This window comes from Aedes albopictus, chromosome 2, assembly GCF_035046485.1.
Source record: "Aedes albopictus strain Foshan chromosome 2, AalbF5, whole genome shotgun sequence".
In the NCBI taxonomy this organism is placed as follows: domain Eukaryota; kingdom Metazoa; phylum Arthropoda; class Insecta; order Diptera; family Culicidae; genus Aedes; species Aedes albopictus.
In genome coordinates, this window is record NC_085137.1 from 162,370,905 (window position 1) to 162,388,743 (window position 17,839).

Below are 17,839 nucleotides of genomic sequence, written 5' to 3' on the forward strand. Positions count from 1 at the left end.
ATCCGAAACTGAAGCTATACCGACTATTAGTTTACAAACAAACTTAACTTATTGCTGATGCTGACTGTTGAACAAAGTGACACACTCCTGTCTAAATCCGCTTACACTAGTCTCATTTTTAACATGGGTTGGAAGATGATTCCAAAACACTATGCCCTGAACAAATAGTGTATTCCTGTAGTGCGACGTATTGAACCGTGGTAAAGTAAAATTACGATTACGACTATTTTGAAATGGTTGGAGTTTGGTAAATAGATATCTAGGGGACTTTTTAGATATAATTTTAAATAAAAGAACGCAGCTACGAAGCATATAAAAATCCTTAAAATGACAACCGAGAAGCTGTGGCTGTAAATGGGTCACTCTTGAGAATCTGGAAAGATTAAATACATAGCGTACACAAGAATTTAGAGCTACTCGCAAACGACCTATCGACATTGCTGAAGCGTTCAGCAGAAGAACGTCCCCGTACATAAAATGCGGAAAAATTAAAGACTTAAACAGCTTTAATTTAATAGAAATTGGTAAAGTATTTGAAGTGATACGAAGCATACGAAGGCAACTGTATATTTTAGAACACTGTGCATTAATATGACCCTCCCACTCGAGATCATTTTGAATAACGAAACCTAGCGTTGTCACTTTTTCAACATATTGAATAAGCACATTCCCAAACCAAACATTTGGACGAACATTTATATCTCTGTTTCTAGTAATCATCATAACCTTTGTTTTATCAGGGTTGACAGGCAGTAGGTTTCTCGTAGACCAATCCAAAATTTTCAATAGATCCTCATTTAGCAATTCGACCAATTCGACAGTCGAAAGATCGGTAGCCATGATGTAAATTTGAACGTCATCCGCAAACAAATGGATTCGGCAATGTTTCAGAACACTTGTTAAATCGTTAATGAATAATGAAAAGAGCAGGGGGCCCAAAATTGAACCTTGCGGAACACCAGATAATATATTAACACTATCCGAGTAACAATCCTCGATGCAAACAAATTGAGACCTATTGGACAAATATGATTGCATCAAACGGACCGCCGATCTTGAGAACATGAACTCCGATGATAATTTGTTCAAAAGTTTCGTGTGCGATACTCTATCGAAAGCCTTTGAAAAATCAATCATAAGAAGGAATGCTACACCCCTCTTGTCTATAGTAGTATGTATATCATCGTGCACTTTAAGAAAAGCAGTTGTAGTACTGTGTCCTGCTCTAAAACCAGATTGAAATTCCGACAGTAATTTGAAGTTTGACAGATGTTCCTGTATTTGTGATTTGAGGATTTTTTCAAACACTTTGGGTAAACTACTCAGAATGCTTATAGGTCTGAGATTGTCAAGAGAATTTCCTGATGCTTTTTTCCGAATTGGAATCACTTTGGATGATTTCCAACCACGAGGATATTTCGATGTAGATATAATTAAGTTGAAGATAGAACTAATTTGAGAAACTATGGAAGGAAGAATCAATCGAATGAACTGGAGTGGAATGTTATCTATGCCAACCGCATTTGATTTTATAGATTTAATAGCTAAAATGACATCATCATCACTAATCGGGGAAAACTGGAATCCATGACTATTTTCAGGAGGAATATGGAAAGTACTATTGTCAACAGTGAAGTTTGAAGCAAAATATTCATTAATTTCCGCGCTTGTGTTATCAAAATTTCTATTACTTGTAGATGCACTAATTGCACCAATATGTTTCAGTTTGTTCCAAAGATCCTTAGAAGAGCTAGAAGAGTTAATTCTTTGGGACACAAGATCGGACTTAGCGTCATGAATAAGTTGTGTAACCTTGTTTCGTAACCGTTTATATTGGTTATGATTTACTGAGGTTCTATTGGAAACCCACAAACGATACGCAATATCACGCTCAACCATAGCCATTTGAATTTCATTGTTGAACCATGGATTACGTTTAGGCTTAGAACACCGCAGAGGAATAAAACAATCATGTAGATCACACAATATTCTATTGAAAAGATCAACGGCTCTGTCTGAGTCGGTAATACTGTCAAAGATAGACCAGTCAATTGAATTGATGGCCTGAGTTAATCCAGCGAAGTCTATGTTCTTATAATCCTTGTACATGAAATTGTTAGGGATTGCTTCTCGTGCAATGTTCAACGATGAAAAAATTACATCGTGACATGAAAACGCTGGGGCTGATACTTGTTGTACATTAAGCACAAACTCCTGGTTAGACGATAGCATCAAATCTATCAAAGAACATCCGGAATTATGAAAATGAGTTGGGAATGAATTTGCACATGTAAATCCGAGAGAATCAACAGAATTTTTGAATCTATGTGTTTTACTACAAGGTTTATTTAAATCTGTATTGAAATCTCCTATTATGACTGTGTTAGGGTATTGTACGGACAGTTCAGACAATTGATCCAATATTAAATCAGAGCAATCTGAGCTAGGAGGGTTATAAAAAATGCCAAGCATAAATTTGTCCAGTTTATATTGGACTTCAACGAATATATACTCAGTTAGATTTAAGTATTCAACACCAGGTAATAATTCAGAATGGCAAAGAACTTTAAATTTCAAATCATTCTTAAAATAAACGCAAATTCCACCACCACGACAGTAACCTCTGTCGAGTCTCAAGAGGTTATACCCATCCATAGCAATCAAGTTGTCATTTATATCACTTGTAAGCCAACTTTCCGTAACGCAGACAATATCTACTTTACTTTGTAGAAAACATAACTTAAATTCATTGAATTTCGACATCTGTCGGGCACACATACTTTGCATGTTAATGTGGCAAATATTCAGATAATTGCAATTAAGTACACTGTTCATTACAGCACGAGGAATACAACCATTTGAAAGAGCATTAGGTTGGTTATCCGGCATCTATTATAGACATAGTAAGCGAGGAAATACAACCATTTGAACGAGCATTAGGTTGGTTATCCGGCATCTATTATAGACATAGTAAGCGAGACGGCCCCACCCCATCCAACAACAGCAGATCAGCAACGAAGGTGAATGATAAGTAACCTATCAAAAAACAACTCATTGATAAAACTAACAAAAGTAGTACAGCTCGTGAATTCGAATGAAAGGAAGTAAATACATTGTATAAATGACCAACAACAGCATCAACAACAGCATCAACAACAGCAGCAGCAAAAGCGGGTCTAGTAGCATCGGCAGCATAGCAGCATTAAGCACTTGACGAACTCGATGAAAGAGTGCTCATCGACTTTTAGGACGGAAGAAAACAAGGGAAAAAATAAGGAACGGAGTCACGGAAATCTACGGAAGGATTATTCAGAAACTTTTCGGAAAGGAAAACTTGCAGATAACTTTCAGGAGCGGAATAATCGAAGGATTGATAAGGATAGGAGGCATGGAAACATTTTGGGAAGGAAATAGAAACTTAAGAAGGATAAGGATTATGTTGGTAACTGATCCAGTGCGAAAATTGGATTTGGTTTAGCATCAGCAGCAGCTTTTGTATAAACGATTCCATCATAAGTGAAAACGGAGTGAATCTTCCCATCGTGCTTCAACTTCAGTGCGGCTCCTTTGATCGTTCGACCAAGCTTGGTAAGGTTTTCGCTGAGATATATCCTAGTTTTCGTCAGAGTGTCTAAAAGCTCATGTATACATGAATGAGACAGTGTGCCATGCGCTGGGTTGAAATGCGTCTCAAGAAAATTTGTGAGATTTGAGATCATAGCATGCTCATGAAAAATCCAGTGTACGTGCCTCAATGAGACGTCTCGTGAGACTCTTCATCCCTCTCCGCTGGTCAAACAGAACACACCAAAAAACCATCAATTGGAAGTACACGAGCTGATCAAACGTGTACCAATAGCACTGCAGTCTCCCAAAACATTATGGACATACATACTAACGTCAATTGGGAAGAAGCCCTTACCAGGATTGTTCCTCCTACCATTTTCCCGTCGTAAAACAACCTCCGGCTGCATTCTATATGCCTCAGCATACTTATGACCCAAACCCCTTCCGCCCCCGGAAAACGTCAACCAAATCTCAGCTGAACATTATCTGTAAATGTCATTCTAGTGCAGGGTTTGGGAGTGTATGAGGTTGGTGTCAGGTACCTGGAGCTTGTCTCATTGAGATGTCTCATTGAGACTCGCAATGCTAATGTGATGTGCACCAACATCGCGAGTCTCAAGCTCAAGGAATTTTCATGTGCTCACAGCCAACTTTTCTCAATCTCGTATTGAGATTTGTACGTACAGATACTCTGGTTTTCGTCGCAAGTCCAAGATGTTGCAGTGAAAGATTTCGAGCTGCGAGGTACCGTCTGAAGAAATCATTACGCTCACTTTTGAAGGCAAACTGGAGTAAGATAGGAGGAGTACCACCAGTTTTCATAGGTGCTCGAGCAAGACGTTTGATAAAGGTGAGCGGAACATTTCTCCCACTGTATCCCAGCACAGAACACACGGTTTCCAGAACTCCAGGAAGATTCTCAGACGGGTGGAAGGGAACCCCAAACAGCAATAAATCCTTGCTTCTCTCCATAGCAGCAGTACGCCCAGCCATAGAACAGACTTTGTTTTTAACTTTGTCCACACTATTCGTCACTGTAGCAATTTCGGCTCGGCTCCTCTCCTGGAAAAGTTGGATCTTTTCGCGAAGAACGTTGATTTCCGCTTGCAAAGAACTTTTACAAGACTCGATAATTGCAATGGTTTTGTTTACCATTTCGTAGAACATGGACTGCATTCTCGCCAGAAGATCATCAAGAGATGTGACGAATTCTTGATTCCGTTGCAGTACCAATGCTGCATCGCCACCCATCATCAGTAAACAATGAGTGCAGGTGGTCGGATAGATAAAACGGTGAGTGCCAAAAATTGACAGCTGATATCGTGGATGAAAGGAATGGCGCTCCAAATGTGTAGTAGGTGACTCAGATATCCATCAGCAAATTGCGTCAATATTATGGATAATCAGCATTAAATCAGCACAACTCCATAGGCCACACAAAGAGCATGCACATATAAACTGTTGAACAGCAATTCAGATTGAAACTGCAGTCAAAACATAGCAAAAACTTCACTGAACTGTACAGGCGGTACGATCACTCACTATACCCGATCATAGCCAGAGTCGGATTCATCTATTATATCTACAAAATTGAATGACGATGACATCATGATATGCATAGTCCAAGAAGTGGCGTATTTACCCCGTTTCACCCTAGATTAGTAATATTGATGAATATAGCGTATATCGACACCAACATTTCAAAAGGGCGTAACTGCTTTTGGAATCATCACCTTCTTTTAAAGCTGTGGATCATGTGTTATGATTTCCATGTTTTTCACAACAAGTACCAGATGGGAAAAACTCTCCTCTTTCCGACAACCACGATGGTTTGAGTGTAAGGGAGGCAGTACGACCTACAGCTTTGAAAGAAGGTATTACTTCCAAATGCAGTTACGCCCTTTTGAAATGTTGGTGCCGATATAGCTTCCAATGCTGCAAAAATTTAAGCTCATGATTGAACAAGTAATATGCTCTACAGCATTGATTAATGATGGGATCATGCTGCCACATGTCTAAGTGATGGCCCATTTTACCCCATTTCACCCTATATAAGTTATTTTTTAAACAGAACTCTTTAATATAGTTTTATGGAATTTTTACAAAGTAATTGACAAATTTGATGTAATCTGAAGTATATGGCAGTGATGAGAAGGGCGGCTTATTTAGAAGCCGCTGGTTTAAAAACTCAAACTGATAAATCGAATGGTGATGGTTTCATCCTGTGCAGACCTCGGGAAGGAGTTCATTTTGCCCCATTTTATCCTAAATCAGCCGTTTTCAATGGGTATACTCCCATAACTCTACATGCCGCTGATTTTTTCGTATATAAATTGACGAATTTGATATTATTATGTTTAGAGAATAGACTAAGGAAGAGTTCATGCAGTGTTGAGCCTTATAAGTGACCCATTTTGCCCTATTTCACCCTATATCTATTGTTTTATTGAATATATGCATATATCTTCTATTCATTCAGATTTTCTGGAACATAACTGAAGAAGTTTCATGCTATTATATCTACAAAATTGAACGACGAAGATATCATGTTATGCTTAGTCCAATAATTGGATGTTATCTGGATTAGATGGCAGTGATGAGATGAGGAGCTGAATTCAAGAAATGGTCCATTTCACCATACTTTACCCTATATTTATAATTCAAATGAAAATATCATACTAAATCCCATGCTGATGATTTTTTGTATATTAATGAACAAACTGAATGTTTTTATCTTTACAGAATTGGATGGCAGTGATGGTGTATGGTGCTGAGTTCAATAAGTGGCCCATTCTAGCCTATTCCACCCTATATTTATAATTTTGGTGAAAATATCGCTTTAAATCCGATACTGATATTTTAGTATAGTAATGTTCTAATTTAACTTTATCAATTTTACAGGATGGGATGATGCTGATGGTATACGGTGCTTCCAGAAATCCTGACAAGGATCCCAGAGGCATCCTGACAGAGATTCCAGGGGCATCCTTACAGAGATTCCAGGAGAATACTGACAGGGACTCAAGGGGAATCCTGAACGGGATTCCAGGGGAATCCTGACAGGTATTCCAGGGGAATCCTGACAGGTATTCCAGGGAATTACTGACAGAGACAACAAGGGAATCCATGCAGGGATTCCAGGAGAATCGTGACTGGGATAACAGGGAAGATTTCACAGGGATTCCAGGGGAATCTTGACGGGGATTCCTGACAGAAATTTCTGGGAAATCCTAATTAGATTTCCACTGGAATCCCTGTCAGGATTCCAACTGGAATCGCTGTCAAGATTCCAACTGGAATCCTTGTCAGGATTTCTACTAGTTATGATTTCCACTGGAATCCTATGCCAGGATTTAAATGTGAATCCCTTCCAGAAATCGTCTGGAATTGCTGCTAGATTTCTGCTTGAATTCCTGTCAGGATCCTGCTAGAATTTCTGCCAGGATTCTGCTGGAATTATTGTCGAGATTCCCGTGGAATTCCTGTAAGAATTAATCCGGAACTCTTGTTAGAATTCCTTAGGAATTTCTGTTAGAATTCCTCTGGAATTATTGTTAGGATTCCTCCGGAATTTTCCTGTCAATATTTTTCCATAATTCCTGTCAGGATCCCTACCGATTTTTATTATTTGAGTTCTCCCGTAATTCCACCACAAACCATCACTGCCATCTATTTCTGTAAAGATAAAATATTCAGTTTGTACATTACTATTCAAAAAATCATCAGCATGGGATTTAGTAGTAGGATATTTTAATTTGAATATAGGGTAAAGTATGGTAAAATGTCCTACCATTTCTTAAACACAGCCCGATTACGGGGCCGTTTCTGTCAAAGCAACGCACAGTGCTTTGATCAGTCTGGTTACCTTCTTTGAACAGGTGATATGTTCGGACCTGGTATTCACGGTATTTCAGGAGGATTTGTCTCAGAAGATATGAATCCTTGTCGACCGGCCGACGATAAAGACGGCTTGATAACTTCCCACGAAATCATTTGTTTTAGGTGGCAATGTATATTCATGTGAACTCACGTGCTTCACTATTTGGTGTGTCCACAGTGACTCTTCTACACAAAGTTGTATGCGTTTTCAAGAGAGCACTCGCTCAAAGGTAGTTTTTGTTTGAGTGGTTTCTAAAAATTTTGAGGATGCTTCCGATAACGTGCCTTTCAATGTCATATTGAAAGTCGCATCACATCACAAGCTCTAATGAGCTATAGGTTCTCTTTACGCTTATGCGTTTTACAGAGCCCTTTTCAGGTATAGAGCCCGTTTTGGTATCGATGTTTGCACCACGATAGGTCCTGATGTTGATAATATCCGGGAAATGCCGTTCAAGTGTGAGGGCTGTGCACGATGATTATGCTGAAGTTGAAGACTCAGTTCTTGATCCTCAACCTGCAAATTCGTCCGTCGATCGGCAACCAACCATTTACACGCCATGGATTCTGTCCAACACATCTCCTGTAGCGCTACGATGCCGAACCCGGGGAACTACAGTAGATCGCCCAGTAGATACCCTTTCAGGGGTCTGCAAATCGTTAAAAAAAACCGCTGAAAGTTCTCTGGCAATTCCTAAAGTGCCTTCGAAACCCCTATAATGCTACTGAAGCTCTCTGAAACCCCTTTAAACGCCTCTTGTAACCCACTGTAACGGATCTGAAACTCTCTGAAAATACAGTAAGGACCCGATTTTGTCAGCCCCATTTTGCGACAAACTTTTTGCTCTCTTCATCTTACGGCCAAACTTTAACCAATTCATTAATGTTTATCATGAATCTACAGCTGAAATGCAGAGCATAGAACAAGCAAAGCAAAGATAACCGCACACATCGTAGTTGCTACTCCGTGATTGACCGAAGTTGCACAGAGATCCAATGGATGGTGCTTGGGACTAGCTACACATTCTTAATGTGCACAATTAGAGAGTTCAATATTTTAAAGTCAATAACGGCGCCGGCCACGTCCTTACGGTCATCGTCCTTACGGTCGGGGAAGGAATGTTAGTTCGACAACCGTTGCTACTAGAAACCGTGGAATCCACAGCACCCCCACAGTTGTCTCGAGAAGGAGTATTTTTAGTAGGGTAGGAAAAGGTTTGGATCCTGGAACCACTCTTGGTAGGTGATATGATGCACTAGTTATATGGAAATACACGCCGCGGTTTTCATCCCGATTATGATTTATTTGGTCGCGATAGTAAGGGTAATGCACATACGTCAACGATCGTTCAATTGGGTTTTTAAATTTGGAAAAATTCAACGATTTTTTATTTTTAAACAAAAGAGGACCTTTTTCTGAGCCGCTATGTTTTTTTTCAGATTTTTTGAACTTTATTGTGGTACCTAAAATAAATTTCAAAGATTTTTTTTTAAATCACTTTTTGACAGCTGGGCAACTGCTTGACAGCTCCGCTCAGTACAAAATGCGACGAGGGTGATTCGAAAAATCGCTCCCATACAAACTTCAAATTGGTTTTTAAATAGGTTCCCGGGCACTAAAATTGATGAAAATTTGGATTTCGGCTCAGTTTGGCATGCAGATTCAGATATGGAATTATCTCAACACCACTAAAGAAGCCAATATTGAACGCGTTACCGCATTGATCGTTGTTTACACAACCGTGAAAACCGGATTTCCCACGAAAGTCATCGCGCGCTTCTGATTTTGCATTCAATATTCGCGTCCCCATCTCCCTACCGACAAAAACCGACCGACCCACGGGGCTGGTCAAAGTCATATGCAGCATAGTTGTCCCATGTTCAACGGAACCTCTATTAATGTGGGACAACTATGCTGCGCCCCCTTTTTTAAGTAACCAAAAAAAGAGTCTACGTAGTTTATGAATAAACAACGCTTTTTGAATCTGACAAAAAGGGTGATCGGTCAAAATTTGCTCACACAATTTGTTTCATAACTTGAGACTGCGTACACAAAAACAACTGATTTTTGGACCAGTAATGGTACATTATATGTAGCTTATACCATACAATTTTCATCAAAATCGGTTTAGTATTTGCGGAAATATTGTGAATACTGAAAACTGCAATTTTAAAATTTTGTACAAAGAGGATTAAAAAATAAGAACACATTTTTACTTATTTATTTATAGAGCCAGATATACTTAACCGATTTCAATGAAAATTTTTCTGTATGTAAAGTATACATATCAAAATGTTGTGTAAAAATTTCATTCAATTTGATCCAGCCGTTACAAAGTTATATTTGTTTAGGTGAACAAATTTTGTCAAATTTTGTCAAGTCAAGTCAAATTTTGGTCACACATTTTTTTTCATAACTTCATCAAAATCGGTCTAGTATTTGCGGAGATATTGTTGAACCCTGAGATTTGCAACTTTAAAATTTTGTGCAAAGAGGATTCACAAATAAGAACACATTTTTACTGTTTTATTTAGAGTATATGTACCATTCCTTGGCCTAATTTACAAAACTGCCTTGACAATTTTGACCATAACTCATGAATTAATAGCACTAGAAATAATATGTCGACCCTATTACACACTCTAAGCAATGCATGTTTCACCAATTGGAAGTAAACTAACGTAAATATTCAAGAATTTACTTAATTAAGTTGAAAAGATTCGATGCGATGGTATGCAACGTTGGTCTATGGTACAAAAATTGGCCTATTAGTGGATACAACGTTGGCCTATTGCTTTCTACGCACTAGAACCACTAATTATCTCATTTTTCAATATTTCTGCTGAAGTATTAACTCTGTTCGTTCACCAATCTTACTTTTAAGTTACAGTAATGGAGCCAAATTTTCAAAAAACTATAAATAAATCACTTAAACTAAAGTTCTTTCTTAATTTAGTAACGAAAACAACGCAACCCTATTTTTGTGTTATATTTTTACAGTCATCGCACACAAAATCTTTCTTCCTGTTTGTTCTTTCTGGTTTTTATGCAGGAAATGCTGTTGACGTCTTTTTATCGCTGTTTTTGACGTCACTTTACGTATGGGCCAAGATTTGGGCACATAGTTAAAAAATGTCCTCAATATTCGGCCCACATTTAATTTGTAAAATAGTTATTATTCGTTGAAAACAAATACACAAGTTCAAAATAGCGTCTTTGACCGTCGCACCAAATGTTCAGTTATTGAAAAGTCATGCCATTTATGATCATGTGTATAGACTACCCACTAAGCCGAAGAATCAGGGCGTCTACAAAAGCTAAACAAAGTGACATTTTCATTCAATTTTAATGTTCCAAAGTGCTAAAATTGAAACGAAATGTTACAGTTGTTTGGCGCATAGCTTTTCCGATATCCAGCTATGCGTGTTTGTTTGAGTTTTTGGTTTATATTGAGATAGGCCGAACGAGGGGACTATGCCAACGAAGCATCCCGATACCCTATAGAGCCAGAGATACTTAACCGATTTCAATGAAAATTTTTCTGTATGTGAAGTATGCATATCAAAATGTTGTGTAAAAATTTCATTCAATTTGATTCAGCCGTTACAAAGTTATATTTGCTTAAGTGGCACCCGGTCAGTTTTTGCCTTTCTCGTACACCAAGGTGTACCGAAAGGCTATATGTTCACTCCAAAAACGAAAATTTGATAGAGCCCCCGGAGGGGCATGTTTCATATACCAATCGACTCAGCTCGACGAGTTGAGATGATGTCTGTGTGTGTGTTTTTTTTTTTTTTTTTTTTTTTTTCCTTCTAAACCATAGGGGGATAATCTGCTCAACAGACACCCTAACAGAAGGTTAGGGTAGTGTAGGTCTGACAGGCCGTCTTCTACAACAAAAGTAAAATCCAGGACTACTCTCTCCTCGTACCCACTAAACCATTCCTATGGTCGCCAAACCCTACGTCTCTCCGGAACCACCAAGAAGGTATTGCTTCAGAGAGGGGCTAGTGCACATCGCACCCACAAGGTTAGCTGCGTAGCCTGCAGCAACGAACATCGATGACTCGCTTTGGAGAGTCCATCACGGTAGCATGCTGGCGCTTAGCCAGTTTCCCGAGTGGTCCTCGCCACTCCCTTTGTCCTCGGAAGGCGGGCAGAGTCAACCCCGCCCGCGCCCTACTGCTGAGCGGACATCAAGAACTGATGCCCACATGCAACCCGATCTGACCTGCCCGCAAAGGAAGGGTATCACTACCCTTCAGGCCCTATCAGATGCATCCGTAGGTTGCTGACGGCAGGGTCTCCACCTGCCCCGACCCTTGCCGGGGACCCCTTTCCAACCGCGGGCTTGGATCCAACCCAGTAGACCGACGCCACGACAGCACCGCTACCGGGACTTCCTCTCCGCGGCCACTTAATCGTTGTAAGGGTCGATCTCGACCGCAGGGCACCGGTATGACCTACGAAGCCGACTCCGAACCCCTGGACCACCTCTTGTACTGCATCTGGACTAGCCATTCTCCGAGTCCACGCGCCACCTCCTCTGTAGCTCCCAGACGATGTGGGTAATAGCCGTTGAAACGGCGTTCCAGCCAAACTCATCCCTACACATCCTCTGGACCAAGTTGTCCGGAGTTGTGTCCTCCCCGCATGTGGCAAGCATGCGGTCACGCATTGTGCGAAAACGCGGGCACACGAACAAAACGTGTTCCGCCGTTTCCTCTGAACCATTGCACACTGGGCATTCGGGAGAATCCGCATGCCCGAAACGGTGTAGATACTGTCGGAAGCAACCATGACCTGTAAGGACCTGTGTCAGGTGGAATGTGACTTCCCCATGGCGCCTATTAATCCAACTATCTACCCTCGGTATCAACCTATAGGTCCACCTTCCTTTGGTGGAACTGTCCCACGCGCGCTGCCATTTGACCATAGAGGCCATCCTGACAGTCCTGCGTATGCCTCTTGTGCCGCGCATTTCGAAGCACTCCATGTCCTCACTGATAAGAATGCTGATAGGCACCATACCAGTAATGACGCAGAGAGCGTCGTGTGACACGGTACGGTACGCGCTCGCAACCCTCAGGCACATAAGCCTGTAAGTACTTTCCAGCTTCCGTCGGTAGCATTTAGTACTTAGCGCGGTGCCCCACGCCGGGCCGCCATACCTAAGTATGGATGTAGCAACACTAGCCAGAAGCTTGCGCTTACTGGCGTACACCGCAGAGCTATTGGACATCATCCGGGACAGTGCCGCAATAGCTGTGGAGGCTCTTTTACAGGCATAATCGACGTGGCTACCGAAGGTAAGCTTATCGTCGATCATCACGCCCAAGTGTTTGACGGAGCGCTTTGACAGGATAGTACAGTCTCCTACACTGATCTCCGTCTGCTGCTCCGACTTCAGGTTGTTAACAACCGTCACCTCTGTCTTGTGGTGAGCCAGCTCCAGTTTCCTGGACCGCATCCACGCCTCCACAACCTTAATCGAGTGGTTGGTAGTCAACTTTACCTCCTCGATCGTTTCACCGTAGACTTCGAGCGTAATGTCGTCGGCAAATCCGACAATCACCACTCCCACTGGATACTCTAACCTCAACACCTCGTCGTACATGACATTCCATAACACCGGACCCAGGATGGAACCTTGCGGGACTCCTGAGGTTATGTGAAAGCACTTCCGACCCACCTCCGTGTCGTAGACTAGTACACGATTCTGAAAGTAACTTCCGAGAATCTTGTACAGGTACTCCGGTATCCCCAGACGCAAGAGCGCATCGGCAATAGCAGACCAGCTGGCGCTATTAAACGCATTCCTTACATCCAGAGTCACTACCGCGCAAAAGCGAATTCCCCTCCTCTTAGGCTCGAGTGCTTTCTCGGCGGTTTTTGTAACCGACAAGATAGCGTCTATGGTGGACCTCCCCTTCCGGAAGCCGTACTGGTTACTCGAAAGACCATTTTCGCCCTCGGTGAACCGCAACATTCTATTGAGGATGATCTTTTCGAGCACCTTCCCCGCCGTGTCAATCAAGCATATTGGTCTATATGCCGACGGGTCTCCGGGTGGTTTCCCCGCCTTTGGCAATAGTACCAGGCTCTGCCTCTTCCAATCTTCTGGGAAAACTCCCTCGTCCAGGCATTTCTGCATAGCAGACCTGAACATCTCGGGAGCCTCTGCAATAGCTACTTTTAAGGCCAAGTTCGGAACTCCGTCCGGACCTGGGGCCTTACCTACGCTAAGGGACTTAGCTATCCCCGCAAGTTCCACATCGGTGACCCTCTCCTCATCGCCAGCCCCAGTCCCCGGCTGTCCTACGAAAGGAGGCCAAGGACTAGGATCATGACGCGGAAAAAGTCCTCCAATGATCCCCTCCAACATCTCTGGAGATTGCTCTGTAGGAGCCATCACACCTCTCGTCTTGGCCATAACGATCCTGTAGGCGTCACCCCACGGGTTCGTATTGGCACTCTGACAGAGACCCTCAAAGCAGGCCTTTTTGCTTGCTCTTATCTCGGTCTTAAGCGCGGCTTTTGCAGCGGCGAACACCACCCGCCGTTCGTTTCGCTCTTCCTCTGATCGTGCTCGCTGCATCCGCCGCCTAGCCCGTAGGCAGGCGCGGCGCAGGTCCGCAATCGCGTCGGTCCACCAGTAAGCCGGTGGCCTCCCATTTCTAGGGTGGACTCGCCTAGGCATGGTCGCATCACACGCACGTGAGAGCACCGCTACCAGCTCGTCGCCGTCTAAACCGATTAAGTTTCGCTCACGGCGGAGCGCCTCCCTAAATACCCCTTCGTCGAAGTATGATGTCTTCCACCTGCGAGGGCTTGGCCTTGGCCTAGCCGCCTCTTCTTCTATCCGCTGTCTGCTGTTATTGTAGTCGATACTGTAGCGAACCGCCAGGTGGTCGCTGTGAGTGTAGCCATCATCTACTCTCCAGTTCGAACTACTTGTTAGGCCAGGACTACAAAAGGTCACGTCAATAATTGACTCCGCTCCGTTTCGACTAAAGGTACTCTTGGTACCGACATTAGCCAAGTCGACATCTAAGATGGCCAGTGTTTCTAGCAGGATCTGACCCCGCTGGTTCGTGAAACGGCTTCCCCATTCCACGGCCCAGGCATTAAAGTCGCCCGCTATTACCACCGGCCTTCGCCCTGTGAGCACGGTCGTTAAGCGGTCCAGCATTTGCGTGAACTGCTCGATCGGCCACCGCGGAGGCGCATAACAGCTACAGAAGAAGACCCCGTTTACTTTGGCGACCACGAAGCCCTCATAGGTAGTAGACACCAACTCCTGAACGGGGTATTTACCCGTCGTCCATATCGCCGCCATTTTTCTGGTCCCATCCGCGACCCAGTTGCCGTTGCCGGCGGGTACTCGGTATGGGTCCGATATGATGGCGATATCCGTCTCCCACTCAGAAACTGCCTGACAAAGCAGTTGCTGAGCCGCATCACAGTGGTTCAGGTTCAGCTGCGTTACCTGCACTGTGATTTGTTGCTCACTGCGGCTTTCTTAAAGGCCGGGCACCCTGGACCACCCATCGCATGTCTGTTTTTCGAGGTTTTCCCGGTACAGATCATGCAGATGGGCGGACTCGTGCAGCTTTGGGCCTTATGACCTTCAGCGCCGCATCGCCTACACAGTTTGCGCCTGTCGGGGCCTTTGCAGTCCCACGACTTGTGTCCTGGTTCCAGACACCTGAAGCAAACCTCAGGTGGCTCGTGGAATGTCAGGTGACATACACACCAGCCCACCTTAATACTCCCTACTTTAACGGACTTTTTAACGTCCGCCACAGGTAGCTGAACCAGAGCTATCTGTGTCCCTGCTGGCCCCTTCCGCAGCCTGACGGCTGTGGCGGCCACCTGAACATCGCACTGTTGCCGCAGTGCCGTGACGAGCTCTTCCGCTTCGGTGATCTCGTCTAGGTCTTTGACCTTCAGAGTCGCCTCATGCGTAAGAGCTCTCACCTCCACTCCATCACCAAGGACCTCTTCTGCCAGCCTCTTGTAGGCGGCGCCCTTGTGATCCTTCTCGCGCTTAAGCTCCAGGATCATTTCGCCCGTACGAGTACGTCTGATACTGCGTACGTCGGCTCCAAGACCCTCGAGCTTGGCGTCGCACCTCATCGCCTTCAAGACGTCCGAGTATTTCGACTGTTCGGTCTTGATGACGATAGCGTCACCTTTTTCGCGCCTGGCACCTGCCTTCCTACGCCTTGGCTTGGCGACCTGCACTTCTGCCTGCGGATTCCCCTTCTTCTTCCTCTTCCGCTCTACCTTTGTCCAAGGAGGGTCCTCTCCTTGGATCGCCCTGCTCTGTGGCTGCTGAGGGCCCACCATTGGTCGCAACCCCTTGTTCCCATCATTCCGGGACGGGCCGGCCTTTTCAGGCCCACCCTTCCCAGCTTTCCGGGAACCCTGGCTGGGGTCCGACTTTCCAGCGTTACCACCGGCTTTCGGGGTTATTATACGCCTTATGTCTGTGTGTGTGTAGGTGTGTGTATGTGTGTATGTGTGTGTGTATGTGTACAAAAAAGTCACCTCACTTTTAGATAGTAAATATCATCCGATTTTACCGATCGATGGCTCATTCGACGCGGAATCTGGTCCCATTGTTTCCTATTGAAAATGGTTCGAATCGGTCCAGCCGTCCCGGAGTTATGGCCATATAGGTGTTCCGGACCGATACCCCTGGAAGGGGTCAAACATGAAAAAGCAACAAACCCTTACATGCGGCACATCAAATTGCGGCATTTTCGATAACTTTATGAACGGATTTCATGAAAATAGTCTCAAACCATATCTGAACCGGTAGTGTTCCGGAACCGGTTCTGAGTGTCCCACCGGAAGTGGTCAAATATAAAAGTGAATTAAACCCATGCATACGACATATCAAACCAGGACTTTTTTGATAACCTAATGAAAAATTAGCAAGAAAATAGTCTCAGAACATATCTGAACCAGTAGTTTAAGGCCATTCATAACTCACGTAGACTTTTTGGGGGGAGGGGGGGTCTTGCCAAAGTCTACGCTCCATACAAATTTCAAAATTTGTGTATGGACTAAAGTCTACGAGGGGGGAGGGGGGGTCTGAGATGACCAAATTTTGGTCTACGTGGTTTATGAACAGCCCCTTTCCGGAATCGGTTCTGAGTGTCCCGGCAGAAGTAGCCATATATAAAAGTGAACCAAACCCATGCATGCGCCATATCAAAGTGCGGATTTTTGATAACCTTGGTTATGGTTATCAAAAAAAAATAGTCTAAAACCATATCTGAACCGGTAGTGTTGCGGCATCGGTTCCTGGTGTCCCTCCGGAAGTGGCCAAATATAAAAGTGAATCAAACCCATGCATGCGATACCTCAAATCACGGTTTTTCAGATAACATGATAAACAGTTGGAAAGAAAATAGACTCAGACCATATCAGTGTGTTATGGAACCGATTGCGGGTATCCCGCCGGAAAAGGTCAAATGTAAAAGAGAACCAATACATGTAACATATCAAATGATTTACTTGGTAATCTGATGAACGACTAGCTAGAAAATAGAATCGGACCATATTCGGGACATTAAGTCGTGTCGGGGAACCGATTTTAAGTGTTCCGTCGTAAGTGGTCAAATATAAAAGTGAACCAAACCTATGCATGTGACACATAAAATCGCGGCTTTTTCAATAACTAGCAAGAAAATAGCCTCAGATCACATCAGAAACTACAGATAAAGATCCAAAATTGATTTCGGGTGCATGCGGCATGTCAAATGCATGCGGCACATCAAATAGCGGAATGGCAAAAGTGAAAAAAAAAATAATTCTAGCGATTGATCAAATCGTGGCTTTTGGATAACCTGGAAAACTTTGGGTTAGATTAAAGTGTAGATATGGGCCAAGTCTTCATATATGCAAGAGAACAAAATTGTGACCAAGGCGAGCTCATCAAATCACACCATTTCAGATTCCTGCGGTATTAAGGCTCAAATGAGAATCGCATATTATCCAAAACTGAAAAAGCGTTTTATCTAGAATGACGAAAAAGCGAACAAAACCAGCGTGCCCGATTGTCATAATTGACTAAATCAACAATCGGACATTTTCATTTTATTAGATTTGTGAATCATTTTGGGAAAAGGTGCATTTTTAGTTCTGGAGCATTTGTCATTCTCATTTGAGCCTTAATATATAAGGAGTGTATCGTAAAGTAGTTGAAAATGTTTAAAATAGCCTCAAAAATAGTTTAATACAACTTTTGAGTAATTTTATTTTTTGAGATACTGTATAAATCCTTGAAAAAAGAAATGGCCTTTATGATTTTTTAAAAATGTTCTTTTAACTGGGTTTTTAACCTAGATTAATGAAAGCATGTTTTTATTTTTTTGCACA